Source organism: Oryctolagus cuniculus, chromosome 14 (assembly GCF_964237555.1).
Source record: "Oryctolagus cuniculus chromosome 14, mOryCun1.1, whole genome shotgun sequence".
NCBI lineage: Eukaryota > Metazoa > Chordata > Mammalia > Lagomorpha > Leporidae > Oryctolagus > Oryctolagus cuniculus.
In genome coordinates, this window is record NC_091445.1 from 24,542,887 (window position 1) to 24,566,099 (window position 23,213).

The following is a 23,213-nucleotide window of genomic DNA, read 5'->3' on the forward strand; positions in this document are numbered from 1 at the left end:
TATCATTCATCTCATTATATAATGTTTAACAATCAGTTTCCTAAATTTAACTTAGCTATATTATAAACTTAAGCAAATCATACCAGGTGATGTTGTTTAAAGGCGCAAGTAGACTTGGCCTAATCTTGATGACAGAAAAAGCAACAGCACAAAAATACATCACAGGTGTTATCGTCTATATGTTCTTGACACAATTGAACTATATATAGGAAAATCATAGTGCACTAAACTTATGTGTTTGTTATGTATTTACACTAAAATGGAGAAAATGGTAAATAAAGACACAATTCCCTAGCAGTCTGTTTTCTTGATGTGACTAAAAGAGTCAATATATATTTTGAGCATTGAGTCATTGAACACATTCCTTATAAATGACTTATTTAATTTAATTTAAAATATAATATCTTACATATTTACAATGAGGTTCATATTTTCTCAATGGATCATAACACAATAAATTAGAATAGAATATTAGATGCAATGAAAAATATTTTCTTTATGTTCCTATTTATGGTATTAACAATGAATTATTCTTCACAACAGATCTGATTATTACACTGTTCAAAAATATATACTTGAGAAAGTTTCTTCAAAGAAGGTATAGTAGCATGAAGCATTCATGGACAGGGTTTTCTTCAAAATTTTTGTATGTCTAAAATTTGAATCATTTTTTACATTATTTTTTCACATTCATGAGATATTAATACAGAGAACAAATTCAATATAGTTCATAGATACAATTCTAAGAACATAATGATATTCCCTCCTTCTTTCTCTCTCTCTCTTTCTTCACCTTTTGAGATTAAGATTTTATGTATTTATCTGAGAAGTAGAATTTCAGAGAGAAGGAGAGACTGAAAGAAAGATCTTCCACCCGCAGGTTCACTCCCCAAATAGCCGCAATGGCTGGAGCTGAGCTGATGTGAAGCCAGGAGCTTTTTCCACTTTTCTCATGTTGGTGAATGGGCCCAAGCACTTGGGCCACCCTCTACTGATTTCCAGGCCATAGCTGAGAGCTGGATCAGAAGAGGAGCAGCTAGACTAGAATTGGCACTGATATGGAATACCAGAGACACAGGGGGAGGGTTTGCCCACTCTGACATAGCACCAGCCCCGAGATAGCATATATTTTAATATACATTATCATCAAAGTCTCAATGTTCACTAACTATAGAGTTCAACAAGTAAAAAGTAACAAGACCCTAGTTCATTTTCAGTAGAAAGGAAAGTATTTTCCAAGGCTGTATTGTGCTTAACCCAATAAGGACATTTCTTCTTGACAAGACAAGCAAACCTTTTAATGTAAAGTTCAGAACCTTTGTATGAAATCCTTTGGGAGAAAAACTAAATACCAACTCTTTAGAACACATTTTCTGTGGTGTTATCAGAAGCATCAAAAGCAAAGACCACAATGTAAATATTGGCTGCACTGATTGTTTGATTTTGTGAATCAAGCAGTGTCAAGACTGACTGAAATCACAAAAATAACAAGTCCTGTTAAATAAAAGCTTATATTTAAATATTGTGATTAATTACAGTGTTTTATTTCACACATCAGAAATGCTTGTGTGAATCTTTTTTGTTGGAAACTTCAATAAGGACAGCTAAATGCAGGATTTGTGTAGCAAAAGAAGACTATAGAAGAGTCTCATATTACTTAGGTGAATTGGGGGAATTTATTGTCTATTATTGTTCTTACAAGCTACAACAAATTCAGTGGTTTAAACAATGCAAATTTGCAATTCTACAAATCAGTAGGTCAGAAAGCCAACGTGGATGTCCTGGACCTGGAAGCAAGATGGATGGCAGGGCTGTGCTTCTTCCTGGAAGTTCTAGGGGAGGCAGGCGCCACCTGCTGCTCTCTTGGGTCGTGGACACAATTCAGTTCCTTGTAGTTTGGGACTGAGATCCTTATTTCTTGGATGGTTGTCAGCTGAGAGTCTTGCCAGCTTTCTGCTTCATCATCTCCATTTATATATTCAGAGCCAGCTGCTGTGGGCCAGATGTCACCATGGTTTGAGTCTTTCCTGCTTCTTCCACTCCATCTCTGTGACCAAGTCAGGTAGGTTCTGTATCTCAAAGGTTTGCATTGAGCCTTCCTGGACAATTGAAGACACTCTGCTCATCTCACAGGCAGGGTCCTCACTCATCTTCAGAGACTCTTTCACCATGTGAGGGAACACTTCTGCAACTTCTGGAGAAGACAGGGACAACCTGTGTGTGCTGGGAGAGGGGAGTGGTGCAGGTGGAGCCATGATTCTGCCTAACACAACCATCACACAAACACTTTGAGGACAGCTCCCGTAATTTACATTTTCACAAAGTAAGCAGTTATATTTGTCCTGTGAGAGCAGATTTTAGCATCCTATAAAATATCACTATGTTTATCATATGCAGTGATGCCCTACTGCTCCTCATAAGAAAAACAATGTTACTACTCATATTATTTTTAAGATTTTTGAATGGGGAAAATTGAAAAGAGAGTAAAATTTCTCTAATATTCGCCTTAGGAATACACACAGCGGTATTCAGTGAAGTCTATCAAACATCACTGTTCTTACAAATCACATGAGAATCATTTCTTTTGATCTGAACTTTATCATTTTCATCACATGCACGCTGATGTAGCACATACATTGGCAAGTAAACATTGTGCCAGTAAAAAGCCTGTATATACATCTATACATTTCAGGCACGGCATCTTTTTATTCCATTAAGCTATAGAAGAAGGCTGAGCATTTGGAAGAATTTTATTCTGAAAGCTACTTAGAATTTTTTTCCCTAGGAATAAAGCTACACGTCCTTGGCTTGCATGGATCACTTGCATGCTACTTGAGTTTGAAACTTGAGAACACAAGGCTCAATTACATGTTTACACATGTCTGGTGAACACAATTACCATGTCTGAAGAACCTATTCTGAAAACACCTACGCATCTAGCAGCCAGTAGGTGTGAAATTCAAAAAGCCCATTGGTATCCCTAGATACATGTTTCATCTGAAACTGTTAAGAGCTGGTGTGAGAATGAACAGATTTGATTGTGCAGTCTTCTTGTTACTGGGGAAATTCAGCTAAAAAGCTTGACACCCTTTGGAAGATAGCTGAAGTGCATTGTATTTCCCTTAGGATTGCTGCCTTCACCCCGACCTGCTGAGAGTAGATCTGTTAAGTATCTTATTCAAAAAAAGTAAGATATAAAATTTCTTCTTAAAGTTGTAACAAGACTAGAACACCATGATTATTCACAGTTGCCAAGCTGACAAATGAGACAAAGAGGAAAACAGATCCTAAGCATAGGAATCAATTAAGTATTCCCACTAAGACATTTGCTATAATTACAATGTCATCCTTAATGGATTGGCTCTTTTATTTCACATCTATACCCTATCTAGTGTTTTCCCCAGAAAATATAAAACTACTACCTGAATTGTGCATTTTGTTCAGAAAAATCAGTGGTTATTATCACATATTTATCTAACCATTTAGTTTACATATACAATATGTTGTTTAAATAATATTTCATGACAATGATATTTTTACATTTACTGACTTTTATTTTAAATATTTTATAATAAATAAATGACAAATTAATATTTTATATTATTGTATACATAAATAATGCCTTTTTATTTTAATAATTATATAAAGTATTATTTAATTCATATTTGCCATGTAGTAAATTATTAAAAATACTGATAATGTAAAAAATTCTTTCGTTAATATCACAGCTAATCTCATCAGAAGTCGTAAGGGTAGGGGAGCTGTCAAACTCAAGGTGCAGATTGAAGTTTTCCAAAGTTTGAGTTTTCCCCAGAAAGATACTCTTTAGCTACCATACTCTCAGTTATGTTCCCTTTCCATGTCAGACTCACTTGGCTTATTTGCAAGGAGACAAATATACCTGAACAACCATAGCTTTTTTTTGTTAGCCTTTCTTTCAGATAAGCGGTGTTCCATGAAAAAAAAGTCTGGTTCATATTGTAGCTAAAAGTTTCATAAAATTACTTCCCACAATCATCATTCTTTTATCTCCACTGGGGATACTCACATCCCATACTTGAGTGCCTGGGAGTGATTTCTGCCTCAGCTTCCAACACAGCTTCCTACTGATGCACTAGGAGGCAGTAAATGATGGCCCTCAAGTGCTTGGGTTCCTGACACCTACATGGGAGACCTGGATAGAGTTCCTCGCTCCTGGCTGCAGTCTGACCCAGCCCTGAATATTGTGGGCATGAATCAGCTGAGGGAAGTTCTCACTGTCTCAACTTCTCTCTCTGCTATATATATATATATATATATATATATATATATATATATATATAATGTATTATATAATATATAATATATAATGCTTGTTGACAAAAATAAATATCTCATTGAAAGCTTTACTATTTTTTTTTTTTTTTGACAGGCAGAGTGGACAGTGAGAGAGAGAAACAGAGAGAAAGGTCTTCTTTTTGCCATTGGTTCACCCTCTAATGGCCGCCGCAGCCAGCGCACCGCACTGATCCGATGGCAGGAGCCAGGTACTTATCCTGGTCTCCCATGGGGTGCAGGGCCCAAGGACTTGGGCCATCCTCCACTGCACTACCGGGCCACAGCAGAGAGCTGGCCTGGAAGAGGGGACAGAATCCGGCGCCCTGACCAGGACTAGACCCCGGTGTGCCGGCGCCGCAAGGAGGAGGATTAGCCTAGTGAGCCGCGGCGCTGGCCTAAAGCTTTACTCTTGTCTCTGGCTGAACTGGGCAAAAAGTTTTGGCAGAAAGTTAAAGGACTATTTCACTTCGATTTTTCAGTGAGAATTGTGTAACTGGAATTAATTGAGATGACTGTGGCGCTTGGTGTTGTTTCTGCTATTAATTGTCCATGCTCTTCAGCCAGGGCACAGACAAGGTTTTTTCCTCCTAAACTGATATTCATGGTCTGCAGCAGAGGGGTTTACTTCAACATCACTGCATCCCTTCCTACAGTGAGTTATCGACCTGTAAACTGCTGATCTGGTGAAGCATCAGTGCTTCCCTGTTCTACTCATCCTCACTATCAGTTGGATGTTTGCAACTGCTTTCTTTTCTTTTTTGCAGAATTCCTGTTGTTCTGATAGAAGTTCTTTGCAAACTGATATTTTACCCTTTTCTGTGCATCAAACTAGGCTCTATTCAAAGGTATAACAATTGGTCTTTGAAATTCATACCTATTTTTTCATAATACATATTTTTCATGCACTTTTTGAAAACTTCTTATACAAGGACAATGGTGGAGTTTGCAGAAAAAAGCAAGGCTCTTTTCTTCACATCTTTGTTCCAATGAAGTATGCAGTACTGATTTTAATTGTTGAAAAATATATAATAATTCAAGGGAGAATGTTAAATTATGTAATTAATATACATAATGCTTTGGAATTTAATAAATGATGTATAAGCATTAGTAAAAAAATAAAACTACAAAGATATCTATTATACAGAAAAATGGGAGAAATAAAGAAAATTATGTGCTAGGATAGGAAATTCCAACATTATTGATAAAATTTCACCTATAAAGTTATCTTGTGTCAGTATGATACTTGACAAAATTACATTAAATGTATTTTGGAATAGAATAGAAAAATCATCAATAATTTTTGGAGAAAGAAAGGTAAAGAGAGAGATGACTTTCTTTACAAAATATTAAAAATTAATATTTTCAATATCTGTTTAATTAAATTATTTTATTGGCACAGGAGCCCATAGACAGTTTTTAAGTACAGAATTGAAATACTACACTGTATTGCTTTTAATATAATATGACAAATTGAGCAAACATAAACAAACAAATCAGAGATCCTGCCCAGTAAGCATTTAATTAATAATTTTCAGGATACAAGGAATCAAGAAGTACAGATGTTTCACTTTGCAGGCTACTCCCCATAGCAAGGTGTGTTTACATCTCAAAACCTCTGTTTTACACAAGAAACTGTTGAATAGCTATACTATTGTATAGCTATAGCTGATAGGAGCTATACCTCATAAGTCTGCTAAATCCATGGTAAGTACCTTAAGCAATCATATATCTTTTTCATTTTGGAAATACAATCTCTTACATCTCACCTATTGTCTAGAATAAACCAGACATCCCCCATACCAATTCAATAATGTTATAGATATAAGACAATCACTACAGCTATTGCATTGAAAGTAAGTATTATTATTCTTATTCAGGAGTTTCCATGATTTCATGACAAGTTTTACTAATAATCACCTTTATAAAATGGCTAGAACCACCCTTGAACACACTACTATAAACCACTATTATGGCTGAAAATCACTGAACTCTTAAAAAATGTAAAAAAAAAAAAAAGAAAAGAAAAGCACGAACTCTTGATTTTTTGCTTGTTACAATACTCTACCTTTGCATTCCTGCAAGGATGAATAATCAATTAAATAGAATAATAATAATCTAATAATTATTACAAATAAAAACAGGTTTTTTTTAACTGTGAATACATCTTTTGCCAAAGAACCATATCATATCCTTTTTCTTTTCTTTTTTTGAGTTAGGAACATTCTCCTAAGTACCAGACCCTCAACCAAAGCAGCATTCCTATAAGTCTGGAATATGAGGACTAATCACAAAGTTAGGACTATTGCCAATTTTCTTCATTTGCTCTCTTACTTTCTTCTGAAAATGAAATAAGCATGTCAAGGAAAGGCAGAAGAAAACATGAAAGTCACCAATATCTGTGAGCCTACAGTTTCACACAGAGTATGTACAGTGTAAGATTAGTTGAGTATGAAACTCAATGAGGTTAAGATAATTGACCACATTTATGGTAACTATAAACTTAAAATTTTTGTTTTTATTTTGGACAATGAGATGTTTCAACTTTGGACCTATAATAGTCATTTATTGTCACTGAAATTCATTACCTGAAAACAGTCAGTTTCCAACATAAGGTTGTTCTAGAGGCTTCTATTAAGACCTCAGCCCCACCCAGCTTCCTTATTGGTTGCCTGGATGGATAATTTAAGTAATAAATAGCAGATATATGTCTTTTTAGTGAAAATAATTACTTGAATTAGCATAGTAGATTTTTTTAAAGAAAATATTTCATCCTTGAAATCACTATGTATTATGTATATACACATGTATTTTACCTACAAATGTGAGATAAACTGAAAATAAGAACAGAATGATTCTTCACCACAAATGATTTGAAAACAAACGATGTTTGCAAACAATAGTTTCTGAGAATCCTAATGTACAAGGGAGATCACACTTTTCAAGTGATTGGACTTAAAGCAGCAAACCACTTAGATAAAAAAAAATAGCATGAAAATAACCTTTGTTCAACTATCTAACAAAAAATAAGTAGTAAAAATTAACGTAAGTTTATTATATTCAGTTATTACATGAGAAACAGTTGTTTTTTTCTCAAAACCCTTTAAGGGATAACTTTTAAAGTCCTTCCTAATATAACTGGGTTGAGGGATGTCTGGGTATTTGGGAAAACACTATATCTGGGTGTGTCTGTAAGGGTGATTCCAGGAGAGATTTACCCTTGAATTGGTAGACTGAGTAGAGAGGATGGCTGTTACCACTGATGGTGGGCATCATCCAATCCATTAAAGAGCCAAATAGAACAAAAAGACAGATGAAGGGTGAATTCTCTCTCTTTGCACTGAGGAATCATTTTCTATCCTCAAACATCAGCACCACTGGTCCTCAGGCCTCAAACTCAAAATAAGAAGTTTCCTTAGTGAGCTTTATATATTTTCTTGAAACTTGATGTATCATGGACTTAATCACAGTTGAGAAATAAAAACAAATGTTTGTATTTTCCTTGCCCTCACATGGAAACTGGAAAACCTACTCTCTAATTAAAGAAATAGAATCTACTTTGCCAAACTCAATCTGTATTTTCAGTTAATATTAAAAGTATAACTATTGGATTATGTTTAGTTGGAACACTCAATTCTAAATATTATGGTATAATAGGTTCAGCAATGAAAACACTTCCCTTCCCAATGAGTTTTCTTTTCTTATAAATGGTTTGCATTTGTAAAGCCCTGATGCTTTTTGCCACATTCTAACTGTGAAACAATGTGCAAGTTACTTGCCCTTTCACACTTGTTTCTTCAGTTGTATAACAGAGATAAAAAGACTATTTTTCTCATGGCATTTTATGGAAATTAAATTGTATCAAAAATACAAAGCATTGAAAATAACACAGCATTTGTAGTTAAGACTATTAAATTAAATAAAATTGTTATTGTTAGCAGCCCTAATATATTAAATGATGTTGTTGAGGGTTCATATTCACTTTGATTTAATAATGGTCAGAAACTTGTTTATTTTGTTCATGTCTGTATCACATTTCTTCAAAACTCAAGGTCAGTGATCCACAGGCTTGGTTGTCTATTTAATCAGCATTAGTTGGTATAGGTGTGTTCTATTTCTTTCGCACAGCCTCAGGCTGATCAAATCTAGTGTCTCTTTTAGTTTCAAAAAACTGATTAAATTTCACATTATGCTGAAATATAAATTTCAATACTATTTGCTTCCCATATGCCCTGAACAAAATATCAAGGTTTAAAAAAATTTATTACAATTGTATTGCATTGCAATCAGTTCCAAAATTAAGTAAGCATAGTAATAATGATCATTTTGTGTATATTATTTTAATAGAATTTAGTTTCCTAAACACTTTGAGAACTCTCAGTTTACAACAAAGTACACACTGGAAGTGCAGGGATTTCCCAAACACTCCCTGATCCTCTTATCAACATCCTACATGCAGATGGTGCCTTGGTTGTAATTACTGAACCTACATAGACAGATCATCATCACCTAAATCCAATGTAATTCCCATTAGGGTTCACTTTTGCTGGCACATATTATCTTCATGCATTCACTACCAAATATTTTCAGTATTATCCATAGTATCTTTAACTCAGTGGATACTACCACTTCAAAACCATGCAATAGGCTCTCAAAATATGAAACCCAAAATAAAGCATATGCTTGTCTTTACTGTCTCATTTCAGATAGGAAAATGAGTACTAATGAAACAACAACTCCTTATGCATTTTTCAAATATGGTAATGTGAGAAATATTTGCTATTCCAAATCACAGAATGCCATACTAGAAAGGGAGCTCTGAAGTGAGGTGTGAAGTAAGAAACTTAGAGATGGCACTGTCCAAGATTGTTGCATTAGCTATTTATCCTAGAACAAACATTTCTAAAAATGACTCTGATGTCATGAAGAGGTCAACATACTTCCAACTCCAATCAATGGGTAGATTTATTTGCACAGCCAGAATGAATCACTGCACTTTAAAGTCTAAGTTTAAAGTAAAAGTTTTATAATTCCTCAGACATCATCATCATCATCATCATCATTATCATCATTGTTGTCATTGTCATCATCATCATAGTAATTATTAGTGGAATTGTTAGGCCCGCGCTGTGGCTCAATAGGCTAATCCTCCTCCTGCAGCGCCGGCACACCGGGTTCTAGTCCCAGTGGGGGTGCCAGATTCTGTCCCGGTTGCTCCTCTTCCAGTCCAGCTCTCTGCTGTGGCCCGGGAAGGCAGTGGAGGATGGCCCAGGTCCTTGGGCCCTGCACCTGCATGGGAGACCAGGAGAAGCGCCTGGCTCCTGGCCTCAACGCGCTGGCCATAGCGGCCACTTGGGGGATGAACTGACGGAAAAAGGAAGACCTTTCTCTCTGTCTCTCTCACTCACTGTATAACTCTGCCTGTCAAAAAAAATGAATAAATAAATAAAAATATTAGTGGAATTGTTGTAAATCAAGTTTCTAAGCATCATTTCAATGAACATTCTTATCAGAAGCCTTGCTCCCCACCAATACACACAGAGATGGAACGAAGTGAGCATTTGCATTCTTACATGAGCAACTAAGGAAATCATATGAAATTTTAGAATGTTTTGAACTCTGGAACCCTGGTATTGTTGGTTCCTGACTGTAGCATACTAGTAGCTGTTTTTCACAGCAAGAAGCTGTGCAAGGCTAGGGAACAAGACAAAAAAACTGCCTCTTAATACTCAGGAATGGCTTGACATTCAAAGATGTTAGGTTCTGCAAACCTTGAAAATTATCAGTTTCTACTGGGGTTTCTGTTTACTCTCAGCTTTAAAAACATTTTTAGAAGATAACAGAACTATGGGGCCAGCACTGTTGCACAGTGGGTTAAAGCCCCAGCATGCATCCCGTATAGCCTCTGGTTCTAGTCCCAGCTGCTCCTCTTCAGATCCAGCTCCACTGTGGCCTGTGAAAGCAGTAGAAGATGACCCAAATGCTTGGACCCTGCACCCACATGGGAGACCAGGAAGAAGCCCTGGCTTCTCCCATGAGAGTATTTCAGGCATGGAAAGCCAAGACACTCTGAAAAAAAAAAAAAAAAAAAAAAAAAAAAAAAAAAAAAAACACCTAAATGAAAGATCTCTTTGAGTGAGATCCCAGTGGAAAGAACGGGCAATCAAGGAAGACGGTACCCTTCTCTGAAGGGAGGAGAGAACTTCCACTTTGACTATGGCCTTGTCTAAATAAGATCGGAGCTGGCGAACTCAAAAGGCCTCCATAGCCTTGGCAACTCATGACAAGAGCCTCGGGTGATTACTGATGTCATAAATTAGAGTGTCAATTGTTAAATCAACAACAGCAGTCACTGTGCACTTACTCCCCATGTAGGATCTCTGTCCTTAATGTGTTGTACTATGTGATATAATGGTATAACTAGTACTCAGAAAGTATTTTATACTTTGTGTGTCTGTGTGTGTACAAACTGTTTAAATCTTTACTTAGTATATACTAAATTGATCTTCTGTATATAAAGTTAATTGAAAATGAATCTTGATGTGAATGAAATGGGAGAGGGAGTGGGAGATGGGATGGTTGTGGGTGTGTGGGAAGGAAGTTATGGGGGAGAAAAAGCCACTGTAATCCAAAAGTTGTACTTTGGAAGTTTATATTTATTAAATAAAAGTTTAAAAAAAAAAGAAGCTCCTGGCTTCTGGCTTAGGATCAGCTCAGTTCTGGTCATTGTATTCAGTTGTGGAGTGAACCAGCAGATGGAAAGAAGACTCTCATTCTCTCTCTCTCTCTCTCTCTCTCTCTCTCCCCCCTCTCTCCCCCTCTCTCCCCCTCTCTGGCTCTACCATTCTCTCTGTAACTCTGTCTTTCAAATAAATAAAAACAAATCTTTTTAAAAAAAGAAGATAACAGAGCTGTTAATAACTAATTTCTAGTTTATCTGAGCACAAAGCATTTTGAATAAGTTTTTAGCTTCCAAACACTACATTAATAGTACCTATCATGTATTCCATGGGAATATAGGTCTTCACACACTATTATAAGTTCAACAGCTTACACTATATCTGTAAATACCAATCTTTATTTACATTGCCCTTCATATATCTCAAAAAATCTATGCAAAGAGATTGAAAAAGCTATCTTCTCTATATCTTGGGTGTCACTCTGGACTGTTGTCGTATGCACAGTTGCCACCCAGAGCTCCCTGGCCCCACCCAGTACACTCCTCTGGACATCTACTGTAATTCACAGGCGTTCCATCAAGTCACAGAGGCAAATTTCCAAGAACAAAGCCTCCAGCGGAGATACCAACAAGTGATTCCCCAGACGCATAAAAAGAAATATAGACATCCAAGAAACATGAACAAGGAAGACAATATGACACCCCCAAATCATTACCTTGCACACCTTAAATGTATACAATTTTTATTTGACAATCATATTTCAATAGAGCCAGAAAAAAATCAAAAAAACTAACACAGACTGTAAGATGACTGGGCTCCACGTATCTTTCTCTAATTTCCCAGGAAATTAGAAAGATGGAATGAGTAAGCCTTCTGAGCCCGAGTGCAGCACCCCAAGCATTTTTTCCAAAACCTAAGTTCCCTTGAAAACCTGGGGGTTTATTTTCAAAAGTAAAGGGACTTTTATTCTACTCCAAAATACATTCTTATTTCTGATCATACCATGTTTATTATCATTCTCTGAGGGTATGATGGGTATCCAGATTTCTAAAAATCTGTGCTGGATTAAAGAGCCACAGGCATACCAGCTTGGCTGAATAAATTATCATTCATTGGTGTCACATATTTCAGAAGCATGCTCACGCAGTAATGTGCATACAAAGGACAAATGTATCTGTATGAGTGAATCATTATATACTTATCTTTCTGTATGGGCTATTTCTGAGACAAAGGGAGGAACACCAGAAAACATTATCAAAGACAGAGTGTTAGCACAGAATTCCCTTGATATTGTTTGTGGAAAATTTGAATTCTGTCTGTATGTTGAGGGATCAAGTTGTTTTGCTGCACATAGAAAATTGAAATGCTGATCCCCTTGTCAATCTTGTATACATTTTGAAGAATAATTCATGAAACAAGTGTCTGATGTTAATCTTTGTTTTAAACCATAGGTAGTGTGATTTTCATAATGTAAATGAGCTATGTATCTTAAATATACTGCTCACTCATTTTACATAAGCATTAGACTTTATTTTCTAAAGCAATCTTGTCATGAGACATGGAAACATTTAGTTTATGCTTGTTCTTCTCAGCATGGAAAATAATTGTGATAATTAAGTCATTTCATGGGCCATTCTTTATAATTAAGACTGGTGCCATCATTGAGCACTTCAGAATGTTCAGTTTGTCTACCATTAGCCCACCTTACACATGCCGGATCTTAGAACATTCAGCTTGTCATGGCACCATTTCTATATAAAATGTGAAAATTTTAAAACAGCAATTTTTATATTTACCTCATAAAATCCTGAACAGCAGTTACCCAAATTATGCCAGAATATATCCATTTAATAAAGCAAGCTCACAAAACACAGCTTATTCCACTTTTTTATAGGATTTATCTTATTTATTTGAATGTCAGCTTCACAGAGAGAAGGAGAGGCAGAGAGAGAGGTCTTCCATCTGCTGGTTCACTTTCCAATTGGTCACAATGGCTGGAGCTGTGCCAATCCAAAGCCAGGAGCCAGGAGCTTCTTCCAGGTCTCCCACATGAGTGCAGGGGCCCAAGGACTTGGGCCATCTTCTACTGCTTTCCCAAGCCATAGCAGAGAACTGGATTGGAAGTGGAGCAGCTGGGACTCAAACTAGTGCCCATATGAAATGCTGGCACTGCAGGTGGCGGCTTTACCCGCTACACCACAGCGCTGGCCTCTCGACTATAAAACTTTTAAAAAGTGACAATTCATGGGTGAGCATTTGGTGCATCAGTTAAGACATTTGCATCCTATATCCAAGTGCCTGGGTTCAAGTTCTGGCAGTGTTTCAATTTTAATTTTCTCTTAATGTTCATCCTGAAAGGCAGCTGGTAAAGGTTCAAGTACTTGGGTCTCTACCACCCAGCTGGGAGATCTGGATTGAGTTACAGGCTCCTAGGTTCAGTTTGGCCCAACCCTGGTTGCTGTGAGCACTTGGGGAGTGAACCAGCATGAAGGCAATTTCTTTGTCTTTATCTCTGTCTCTCTGCCTTTCAAAAAGATTAAAATATTTTCAAATAAAATTATATACCAAAATAATATTTTAAAATTTAATATAGCGTTTTGCCATTCTTAAGAATCCACAAAACATGAAAGATGCAAAATGTTGATAAATACATTTGATAGCAACAGATGCATTGGGATGCTTGATGATTTCTAGGTAAACTGTGATCCTGAATCTAAAGTTTCCCCAATCAATACTGTGTTCATGCATAAATATATTTTCTTAGAAATTCTTGCCCTACTTATTTCATCATTGTGTGCTTTGAAAGTTAACATGTATTCTGATATTGTTATAAACATGGCTACAAGCAAGAAAAACCCACCATTTTCTTAATATTTATTCTTTCATAGAATTGTTATGAACACATCTGGATTATCCTTGAATTTTAGACTAAATTTTCTGTCTACATTCCAATTAAAAATAAAATGTGTTACTTGATATTTTATATAAATAAGGCATCATTTTTGTCCTGATTGCACTTTCTGACTCTAAGAGATATGTTTGCCATGCTTCAGGGATTCACATTTTCCTATACTACTTGATAATCTTGTCTCTGGCATTTCTGGATGAGACCATAAGTAAACTTTCAAGCAGTTTTTCCTACTTGTTTATGTGTTTTATCTACTACACTAACTTCTAATCAAGAATATTCATTACTGCTTGCAAAAAAAGTTCTATTTTTTCCTTAAAAAAGACATACAATTACTTTTTAAATGTTGCTACAAGAAATTTGGTATCATGTAGTAGGATGCTGTATAACTGATACTAAGAATCAGGCTTATTTATAACGTGACAATTCAGATGAAATGATCTGAAAATCCTATATAAGTGAACCCCACCATCTTTATTTTTCTAGTTGTTTCTCACTGCACACTGCACTATGGAGGAACTTCCTAATGCACATCTCACATATCCCCAGACCTTTGTGAGCCATTACACAATAATTTCTCAGTATCATTGATTTACTTTTTCCCTTATTCTTGTTTAAAATACTGAGGTAACAGGTTTCTGGCAATCTCATTGGCCATCACACATACAACATAGTTTTATGAACATAAGCATTTTATTATCTTTGAATAAATACTTACCAAATGGTATGTAAGAGCTCTAAGATTATTCTCTAGCTCCATTTCTTGGTAAAATTTCTGGGAAAATGTATTAGAAGATGAATAGCATCACAATTTTGCTCTGAAAGTCAAGCTATATTACCTGCAGTTCTTTATTTATAACACTTCAAGATGCATCTTCACAAAGTATTAGGGGGAAAGTTGGTCATGTACTGATCAAGTAGTATGCTTTGAACTTGAAGTGAACATAGAATACAGAACTCTCCAGCATCTAGTTTTTATTTTGAATTTCAGTCTAGTAGCATATTTTAATATTGTTGTTACCATAAACACATATATACACTCACACACACATATACATATGCATGAACACATACACATTCACTTAAATTATAGAGTGAACAATCTTGACTGAAATTGCCAAGTGTGAGAAAAATAGAAAATGGTGACCCTCTCTGAAGTGATTATATTAGTATAAAGACAGCATGGAGAAAATGATGGACAGAATACACAGGAAAAATAGAGAAGAGCAATTCCTCTTAGAAAAAAATGAGGGGCTGGCGCCGTGGCTCACTAGGTTAATCCTCCACCTGTGGTGCCAGCATCCCATATGGGTGCCGGGTTCTAGTCTTGGTTGCTCCTCTTCCAGTCCAGCTCTCTGCTGTAGCCCAGGAAGACAGTGGAGGATGGCCCAAGTGCTTGGGCACCTGAACCCGCGTGGGAAACCAGGAGGAAGCACCTGGCTCCTGGTTTCGGATCGGCGCAGCACTGGCAGTAGCAGCCATTTGGGGAGTGAACCAATGGAAGGAAGACCTTTCTCTCTGTCTCTCTCTCTCTCTCACTGTCTGTAACTCCAATGGTCAAATAAATTTAAAATAATGCACTTTATCTGCATAAAATTTGTTTAAATAAGTGAATGATGAGCTGGTTCATACAGTAACTTTCTGCTGTGTCAATGAACCTAGTAAAGCATTGGGTGGGATTAATTTATCCAGCCTTTAAAGAGAATATATTCATAGCATTAGTCTTTCTATCTTTGAGAGTGGATCAGCTTGGGCTTTTACAGTTACTGATAATACAAAATTCACTCAAATGACACATTTGACTTGAAGGGGAATATTTTGGCTCATGAAACTAGGTAGTTCAAGGGAGTGAATGCCAAAAGCTTAAGAAATGACTGGATCCAAAATTTTAAATGACAGCATAATTGAAGCAGTGCAGCTCCTTCTATCCTTTGCTCTGATCTGTTCTCCTTTGTTGTATTTTTATGTTCCTGTGGAGTTTGGACATGAATGCTTGATAGGGCCACTCATATTACAATGCATACCACACAGCTACATCAACATAAAGAGAGTGCTTCTCTCTCAATAATTCAAATAAAAGCCCAGGTTTTATTTCTCGGGAGACTAATTTAGACTCCGTGACCTTTGGTGACATAGTAGTTTAGGTTAAGAATTTGGATGATACTGGTTGGTTAGGCTTATGTTATCAACCCTGTATTCATGGGGTTGAAAGGATGGAGGGATAGAGGGGTAGAGTATATCAACTCTGGCTCTGCTCCAGAAAGAAAGAGTGGAGAGTAGTGACTCTTTTCCCAAAGATGGGGAAAATACATGTTATCAGGCAAAGAAATGCCAGTTAGTAAAACAAACATAAACATGAAATTACAAAAAGCAGAAACAATCCCAGAATAAGAGAAAAACAGCATAACAAGGCAAAACTATATGGTTTATCTTTCTGAATCATTTCAGAGAAATGAATAAGATTAAGGAAGCCTGACAGATTTTTTGGTAATGACCTTTTCATATTAAAATACCAGTATCATCTGGCTCCCAAGCTGCAGTAGATTTATACAGTAAAAAATGTGCTAATTTCACCCCAGGAAGCCTTATATCTCTCCTCAGATAGAATTAATGTCCCATTCTATTTTTTTCAATTCATATTTTTGCATCTTTTTAAAAAAATGATTTATTTATTTATTTGAGAGGCAGAGTTACATACAGAAAGAAAGACAGAGAGAGGTCTTCCTTCTGCTGGTTCATACTCCAAATGGATGCAACAGGTGTAACTGGGCCGATCTGAAGCCAGGAGACAGGAGTTTCTTCCAGGTCTCCCATGTGGGTACGGGGCCAAAGCACTTGGGCCATCTTCCACTGCTTTCCCAGGCCATAGCAGAAAACTGGATCTGAAGGGGAGCAGCTGGGACTCAACTGGGGCCCATATGGGAGGCTGACCCTGCAGGCGGAGGCTTATAACCTACTACGCCACAGTGCTGCCCCCTATTTTTGGCAGCTTAAATGTATTTAGTAACTATCTTATCTATTATCCTGCTTTTCCTTTGTGGATGCCATTGCAAAAAATGATCTTTTGAAAATTATACGTAACTATCATACCTATGTATCTATTATTATACTACAGAGAATGGAATTTTCTGCCTATGTTTTAGTTTTTAAATTATTTTGGGAAAGTGATGAGATCATCACATTCTTTGGAGATTCAGAGGGTGATCATATTTCTTTTTGCTTAATGGAGATGAAATTATACACTAGATAAGAAATTCTTAACTAGGTTGCAAACTTGCATTGCAATTCGTTTCAGATATAATCATGGGGCCGGCACTGTGGCATAGCAGGTAAAGCCACTGCCTGCAGTGTCACAACCCTTATGGGTGTCAGTTTATGTCCCAGCTGCTCCACTTCTGATCCAGCTCTTTAATATGGCCTGGGAAAGTAGTAGATGGCCCAAGGACTTGGGCTTCTGCACCCACATGGGAGACCTGGAAGAAGTTCCTGGCTCCAGGCTTTAGATCAGCTCAGCTCTGGCCGCTGAGGCCATCTGAGGCGTGAACCAGCGGGTAGAAGGCTTCTCTCTCTCTGCCTCTGCCTATCAAATAAATAAATCAATCTTTAAAAAAAAAAAAAAAGACATAATGATGCTTGGTAAGTTTATCAGTCTGAGTTTTTCTATTTCTTATGCATTTTCTTAGCAAGAACAGATGCCAATATTCCAACCAATTTAATATAAAAACTCTCTTCTTCTAAAAGAGTTTGTGATTAATTTTACACTCACTACTCTTTTTTTTGTTTGGTTGGTTTTTTTTTTTTTTTTTTTTTTTTGTACAGGCAGAGTGGTCAGTGAGAGCGAGAGACAGAGAGAAAGGTCTTCCTTTGCCGTTGGTTCACCCTCCACCCTCCAATGGCCGCCGCAGCCAGCACGCTGCAGCTGGCGCACTGCGCTGATCCAATGGCAGGAGCCAGGTACTTATCCTGGTCTCCCATGGGGTGCAGGGCCCAAGGACTTGGGCCATCCTCCACTGCCTTCCTAAGCCACAGCAGAGAGCTGGCCTGGAAGAGGGGCAACCGGGACAGAATCCGGCGCCCCGACCGGGACTAGAACCCGGTGTGCCGGCGCCACAAGGCAGAGGATTAGCCTAGTGAGCCGCGACTCCAGCTCTTCTTTATTTTCAAACATACATACGACAACAAATAGATGAAAAAGTTTTATATATATATATATGTATATGTATATATACATATATACACAAATACACATGTATATATAAGTGACAGTAAATATACACACAATACAGCCTTAAAAATAAAATTAAGAACATCCTACCATTTGCTGTAACATAGAACATAAAGAATTGTATACTATAAGAAATAAGCCACATAAAAAAATAACAAATCTACATGACCTCTCTTATACCAAGGAGTCTAAAATAGTGAAACATGTGGAGGCAGAAAGTAGAGTAATGCTTACCGCAGACTTGGTAGAAAGCAAAGCAAGGAGGTAGTCACCGAAGGACACATAGTTTCAGTTGTACAAGATGAGTAAATCCTAGATTTCTAGTACCCAGCATCATACACTAGTACTGTACAACAGTGAAATTGTACTGACACAAATATTAAGAGGGAGTATTTTAGGTTAACTGTTCTTAAAACCAAAACAATAGAAAAAGTAGAAAAGAAACTGTTGGAGATAGCAGATATGTCCACAGCATGGTTTACAGTGATGTGTCCACGAGTGGATTGTCATCTTCAAATTTATCAAGTTGTATGCATCGAACTTGTGCAACTGCTTTGGATGTCAATCATCTCAGAAAAAAATTAAAAATTAATATGATATGTTTAAAACTATCTCTATTCCAGTGTTTACCAAGCTACTTCTCTTTAAGTCTTTGGCTTTTACAATCTGCACCACACATAGATTTTATATAACCATGTAGTATCACATGTGTAGTTATGAGTTATCTCATCAAAGTCTTGTTTTTGTTATTTTTTAGTAGCTTTTGGTTTTGTTTCGTTTCAAAGGGTGAGACATTTTCTTATTCTTTCTACAGTGCAGTTCAGCATTGCACTGAGGTACATTATCTAGAGTTAATTCATCAGATTTGGACTTTGGCCAAATGCTAAGTCTATTTTTTTTTAAAGATTTATTTATTTTGCTTGAAAGTCAGAGTTACACAGAGAGAGAAGGAGAGGCAGAGAGAGAGAGAGAGAAGTCTTCCATCCACTGGTTCACTTCTCAGTTGCCCACAATGGCCGGAGCTGTGCCAATCCAAGGAGCCAGGAGCTTCTTCCAGGTCTTCCACACAGGTGCAGGGGCCCAAGGACTTGGGCCATCTTCTACTGCTTTCTCAGGCCATAGCAGAGAGCTGGATAGGAAGTGGAGCAGTCAGGTCTTGAACCAGCACCCATATGGGATGCCAGCACTGCAGGCAGCAGCTTTGCCTGCTACGCCACAGCACTGGCCCCAAGTCTATGGGTTTGAACAAGTCATTTGACTTTTCTGAAGCTCACTTTTCTTATCTATATGATGAAAGTAAAATAATTCTTACTTTTATGTTTGTTAGGAAGACCTTTCTCTCTGTCTCTCTCTCTCTCTCACTGTCCACTCTGCCTGTCAAAAAAATAAAAAAAAAATAAGTATAAATTAGCAAGCCCACTAAAGCGGAGCAAAGTGCCTGCCATAGAATCATCCTTCAAAGCTGCCTTCTCTGTTGCTTGCATCTTCTCACGGTTATTATTAGGCCCACAAGGCCTAACACAATATTGATAACTTTAACTACTCAATTCTATATTTTTAAATTCTCTAAACATATTTTAAAAGCTTTTTCAATTGTTGTCCCCACTATCAACCCTACTACTATTCACCCTTTCCCATTTTGGTTTGAACTGGAGTCTAGTCTTCATTTATTCTGTTCCAGCACTGTGTGTTTATTTTTTTGTCATTTTCATCTTAAAGCTCAATCTTTTTTTCCTCTTTCTTTTCAAGAATATGAGTGACTAATTGTTTTATTATTTCCGAGGTCAAAATTTACTCTTTTTGTTATATCTGTGAAAATGGATGTTGGTCTTCAAATACTGAAGATTTGACAAAGAAGGCACCGAGGAGTCACTGTAGCAGGAAAGTCTTCTGTCTCCAGGTCCTATTTGCTCCCTGGAAAGGCTCCTGAAGCAAACACCAAGTCCAGGTCTTGTAATATAGCAGTTTCCCTGGCACTCACCGTTGGGCACTTTTGAGCAGAGTGCATTAGTGGAGCAGTTTCCTGTGAAGATCATCTCCAGGCACCACCAGAGCAGGTTTCCTGCAGGTTTCACACTGTCCAATAAGCCGTGGCTGTGTCATCTCTATCAGGGTCTAATCTCATCCATGGAGAGAGAAAGACGGAGGAGTCTCTCCCTCGAGTGCTCTATTCAGCTCTCATTTGAATGTTTCTGACTTGGATATGATATTCCTGTATTCCATAGTTTCTTTAATTTTTACTACCAAATCACTTGTTACTTCACTCCATTCTTATAGCTTCAACTTCACATTAAACTTTCTCCCCTTCAAATCATTGTATGTTCTCTCTGTTGTTGACAGAGCGCACTGTGGTTTTATTTTATTTTTTTAAGATTTACTTATTTATTTGAAAGGCACAGTTACAGAGAGGCAGAGAGAGAGAGAGAGAGAGAGAGAGAGAGAGAAAGAGAGACAGAGAGAGATCTTTGATCCACTGGTTCACTTCACAGATAGCCTCAACAGCCAGAGCTGTGCCGATCCGAAGCCAGGAGCTTTTTCCCAGTTTCCCACATGGGTGCAGGGGCCCAAGTGCAGGGCCATCTTCCACTGCTTTCCCAGCCAAAGTGGAACAGCTGAGACTCGAACTGGTGACCATATCAAATGCCGGCACTGCAGGCAGACTTTACCCACTACACTATAGCACCAGCCCCCACTGTGGTTTTATTTAAGAAAAAATCCCATAGCTTTACCTATGCTGTTCTCAATGAAATGAAATCATGACAGGTGTGAGATGCTATACAGATTGCATATCCCTCAATGACTTTCCTACAATGTTAAATAATGGAAGGATGGTCACTCTCCAAAATTATAATCAGCCTAAAAGGCTATTAAACCTGAAATGCAGTGGTTGAGTAGGAAAAATGTGTTTTCTTCAACCCTCATAGGTTCTTAATTGGAAAAGACTCTTGTAATAAAAGAATAATAAGAGTAAAACTAAAAGAAGCTTATTAACACGTATGAAGACACTTCAAAAGCCTCATGGAAAACTCAAAAGGTAAGATTATTTTGGTACAAAATGTTTTGAAATCCAAGCCTAGTTATTTTCTTTTTCTTTTTTTTTAACTTTTATTTAATGAATATAGATTTCCAAAGTACAACTTATGGATTACATTGGCTCCCCACCCCACCCCCGTAACTTCCCTCCCACCCGCAACCCTCCCCTTTCCCGCTCTCTCTCCCCTTCCATTCATATCAAGATTCATTTTCAATTTTCTATATATACAGAAGATCAGTTTAGCATACATTAAGTAAATATTTCAACAGTTTGCACCCACATAGAAACACAAAGTGAAAAATACTGTTTGAGTACTAGTTATAACATTAAATCTCAATGTACAGCACATTAAGGACAGAGATCCTACATGAGGAGTAAGTGCACAGTGACTCCTGTTGTTGACTTTACAAATTGACACTCCTGTTTATGGCATCAGTAATCTCCCTATGCTCCAGTCATGAGTTTCCAAGGCTATGGAAGCCTTTTGATTTCTCCGACTCTGATCATATTTAGACAAGGTCGTAGTCAAAGTGGAAGTTCTCTCCTCCCTTCAGAGAAAGGTACCTCCTTCTTTGAAGACCTGTTCTTTCTACTGGGATCTCACTCACAGAGATCTTTCATTTAGGTTTTTGTTTGTTTGTTTGTTTGTTTTTGTTTTTTGTTTTTGTTTTTGTTTTTGCCAGAGTGTCTTGGCTTTCCATGCCTGAAATACTCTCATGGGCTTTTCAGCCGGATCCGAATGCCTTTAGAAGCCTAGTTATTTTCAAATCATGTGCTTTCCCTGAACTTGGAATATGAATTTTCTAAAATTTTCATAACAAAAAAATGTTTTTTAATTATATTTTCCCCAAAGTTTTTGAAGTGCCTTCCTGTACTGTACATATATATAAGAGACATTCAGGAAATACATTCTTCTCAAGCGTGTGACTTTGAATTCTAACTCACATGTCAACTTTCAATAAAGATTGGTGAAGTTTTTTAAGATTTATTTATTTATCTGAAAGGCAGAAAGAGAGAGAGAGATTTCCATCTGCTGGTTCACTGCCCAAATGGCCACAATAGTTGGGCTGTGCCAAGCTAAAGCCAGAAGCTAGAAATGCCATCCTAGTTTCCCACCTGAATTGCAGGATCCACTCCCTTATACCATCATGTGCTATCTCCCAGGCACATTAGCAGGGAGTGGCATGGGAAGCAGAATAGCCAGGAATTGAACCAGTGCTCCTATATACGTCATAGGTGTCCCAAGCATTGGCTTAACCTGCTACACCACAACCCCCACCCTAAAAGATCTGCAAATTTTTAGAGAAGTGATTAACACTAAGGACTGCATCTCTAGGGATGGCAAACTGTGGGAGGGCAAATAAAGACCAGTTAGTAAAGCTCGTTCACATAGAATGCCGTGGAACTGCTTCTAGGTCTAGTCAGGATGTAATGTCTTCCGTGGTCAACCTTTGTTCTCTGTGATAGAAGAGGGAAGCAGGGTGCCCATGTTCTGCTTTCAGGATAACACTGGAAGTACTTGCAGCTTTCCTGTATCTGCTTCTTATTTTCCTCCAGCTCAGCAATGTTTCATATTATCTCATTGAACCAAAGAATAAAATAGCGACTTAATATCTGTGTTTTCCATTATAAGAAGTCATTTTTTCATACAGTCAGTGGTAATTTTAAATAAATAGTAGCACTTTTTAATCAGTTACAGGTTCTCAAATTCCAAGTGTTAAGACACAGTTACTGTGTTCTAATCAGCCTGAGCACTGACATTAGATGCTGGTGCAAATGGGTCTCCAAAAGAGTCTCTCCTGAGTGTAAGGAGAATCAACAGGAGGACATAAATAAAGAGAAGTTAGAAGTTAGTCATTTTCTTGGGAAGACAACTGCTACATCTCTTTGTCTCCATGCTCTCTATCATTACGTCCTCCTTTTCTCCAATTTATATAAAAATCCTTTCAAATAGTCTTAATGATATGCAGTGTAACTCTGTCCCCTGAAACTTTAGATTAAAATTCTGAAATAAAATTATATAATAAAAAATATCTGGGGACAGCGTTGTGG

At 37.2% G+C, this 23,213-nt stretch overlaps 1 long non-coding RNA gene across 1 annotated transcript in view; it reads right to left on the minus strand.

The window, feature by feature from the left end:
• Window positions 1-23,213, minus strand: part of LOC127492772 (uncharacterized) — a 357,154-nt gene that overhangs the window by 247,880 nt on the left and 86,061 nt on the right. The window lies entirely within an intron of this gene.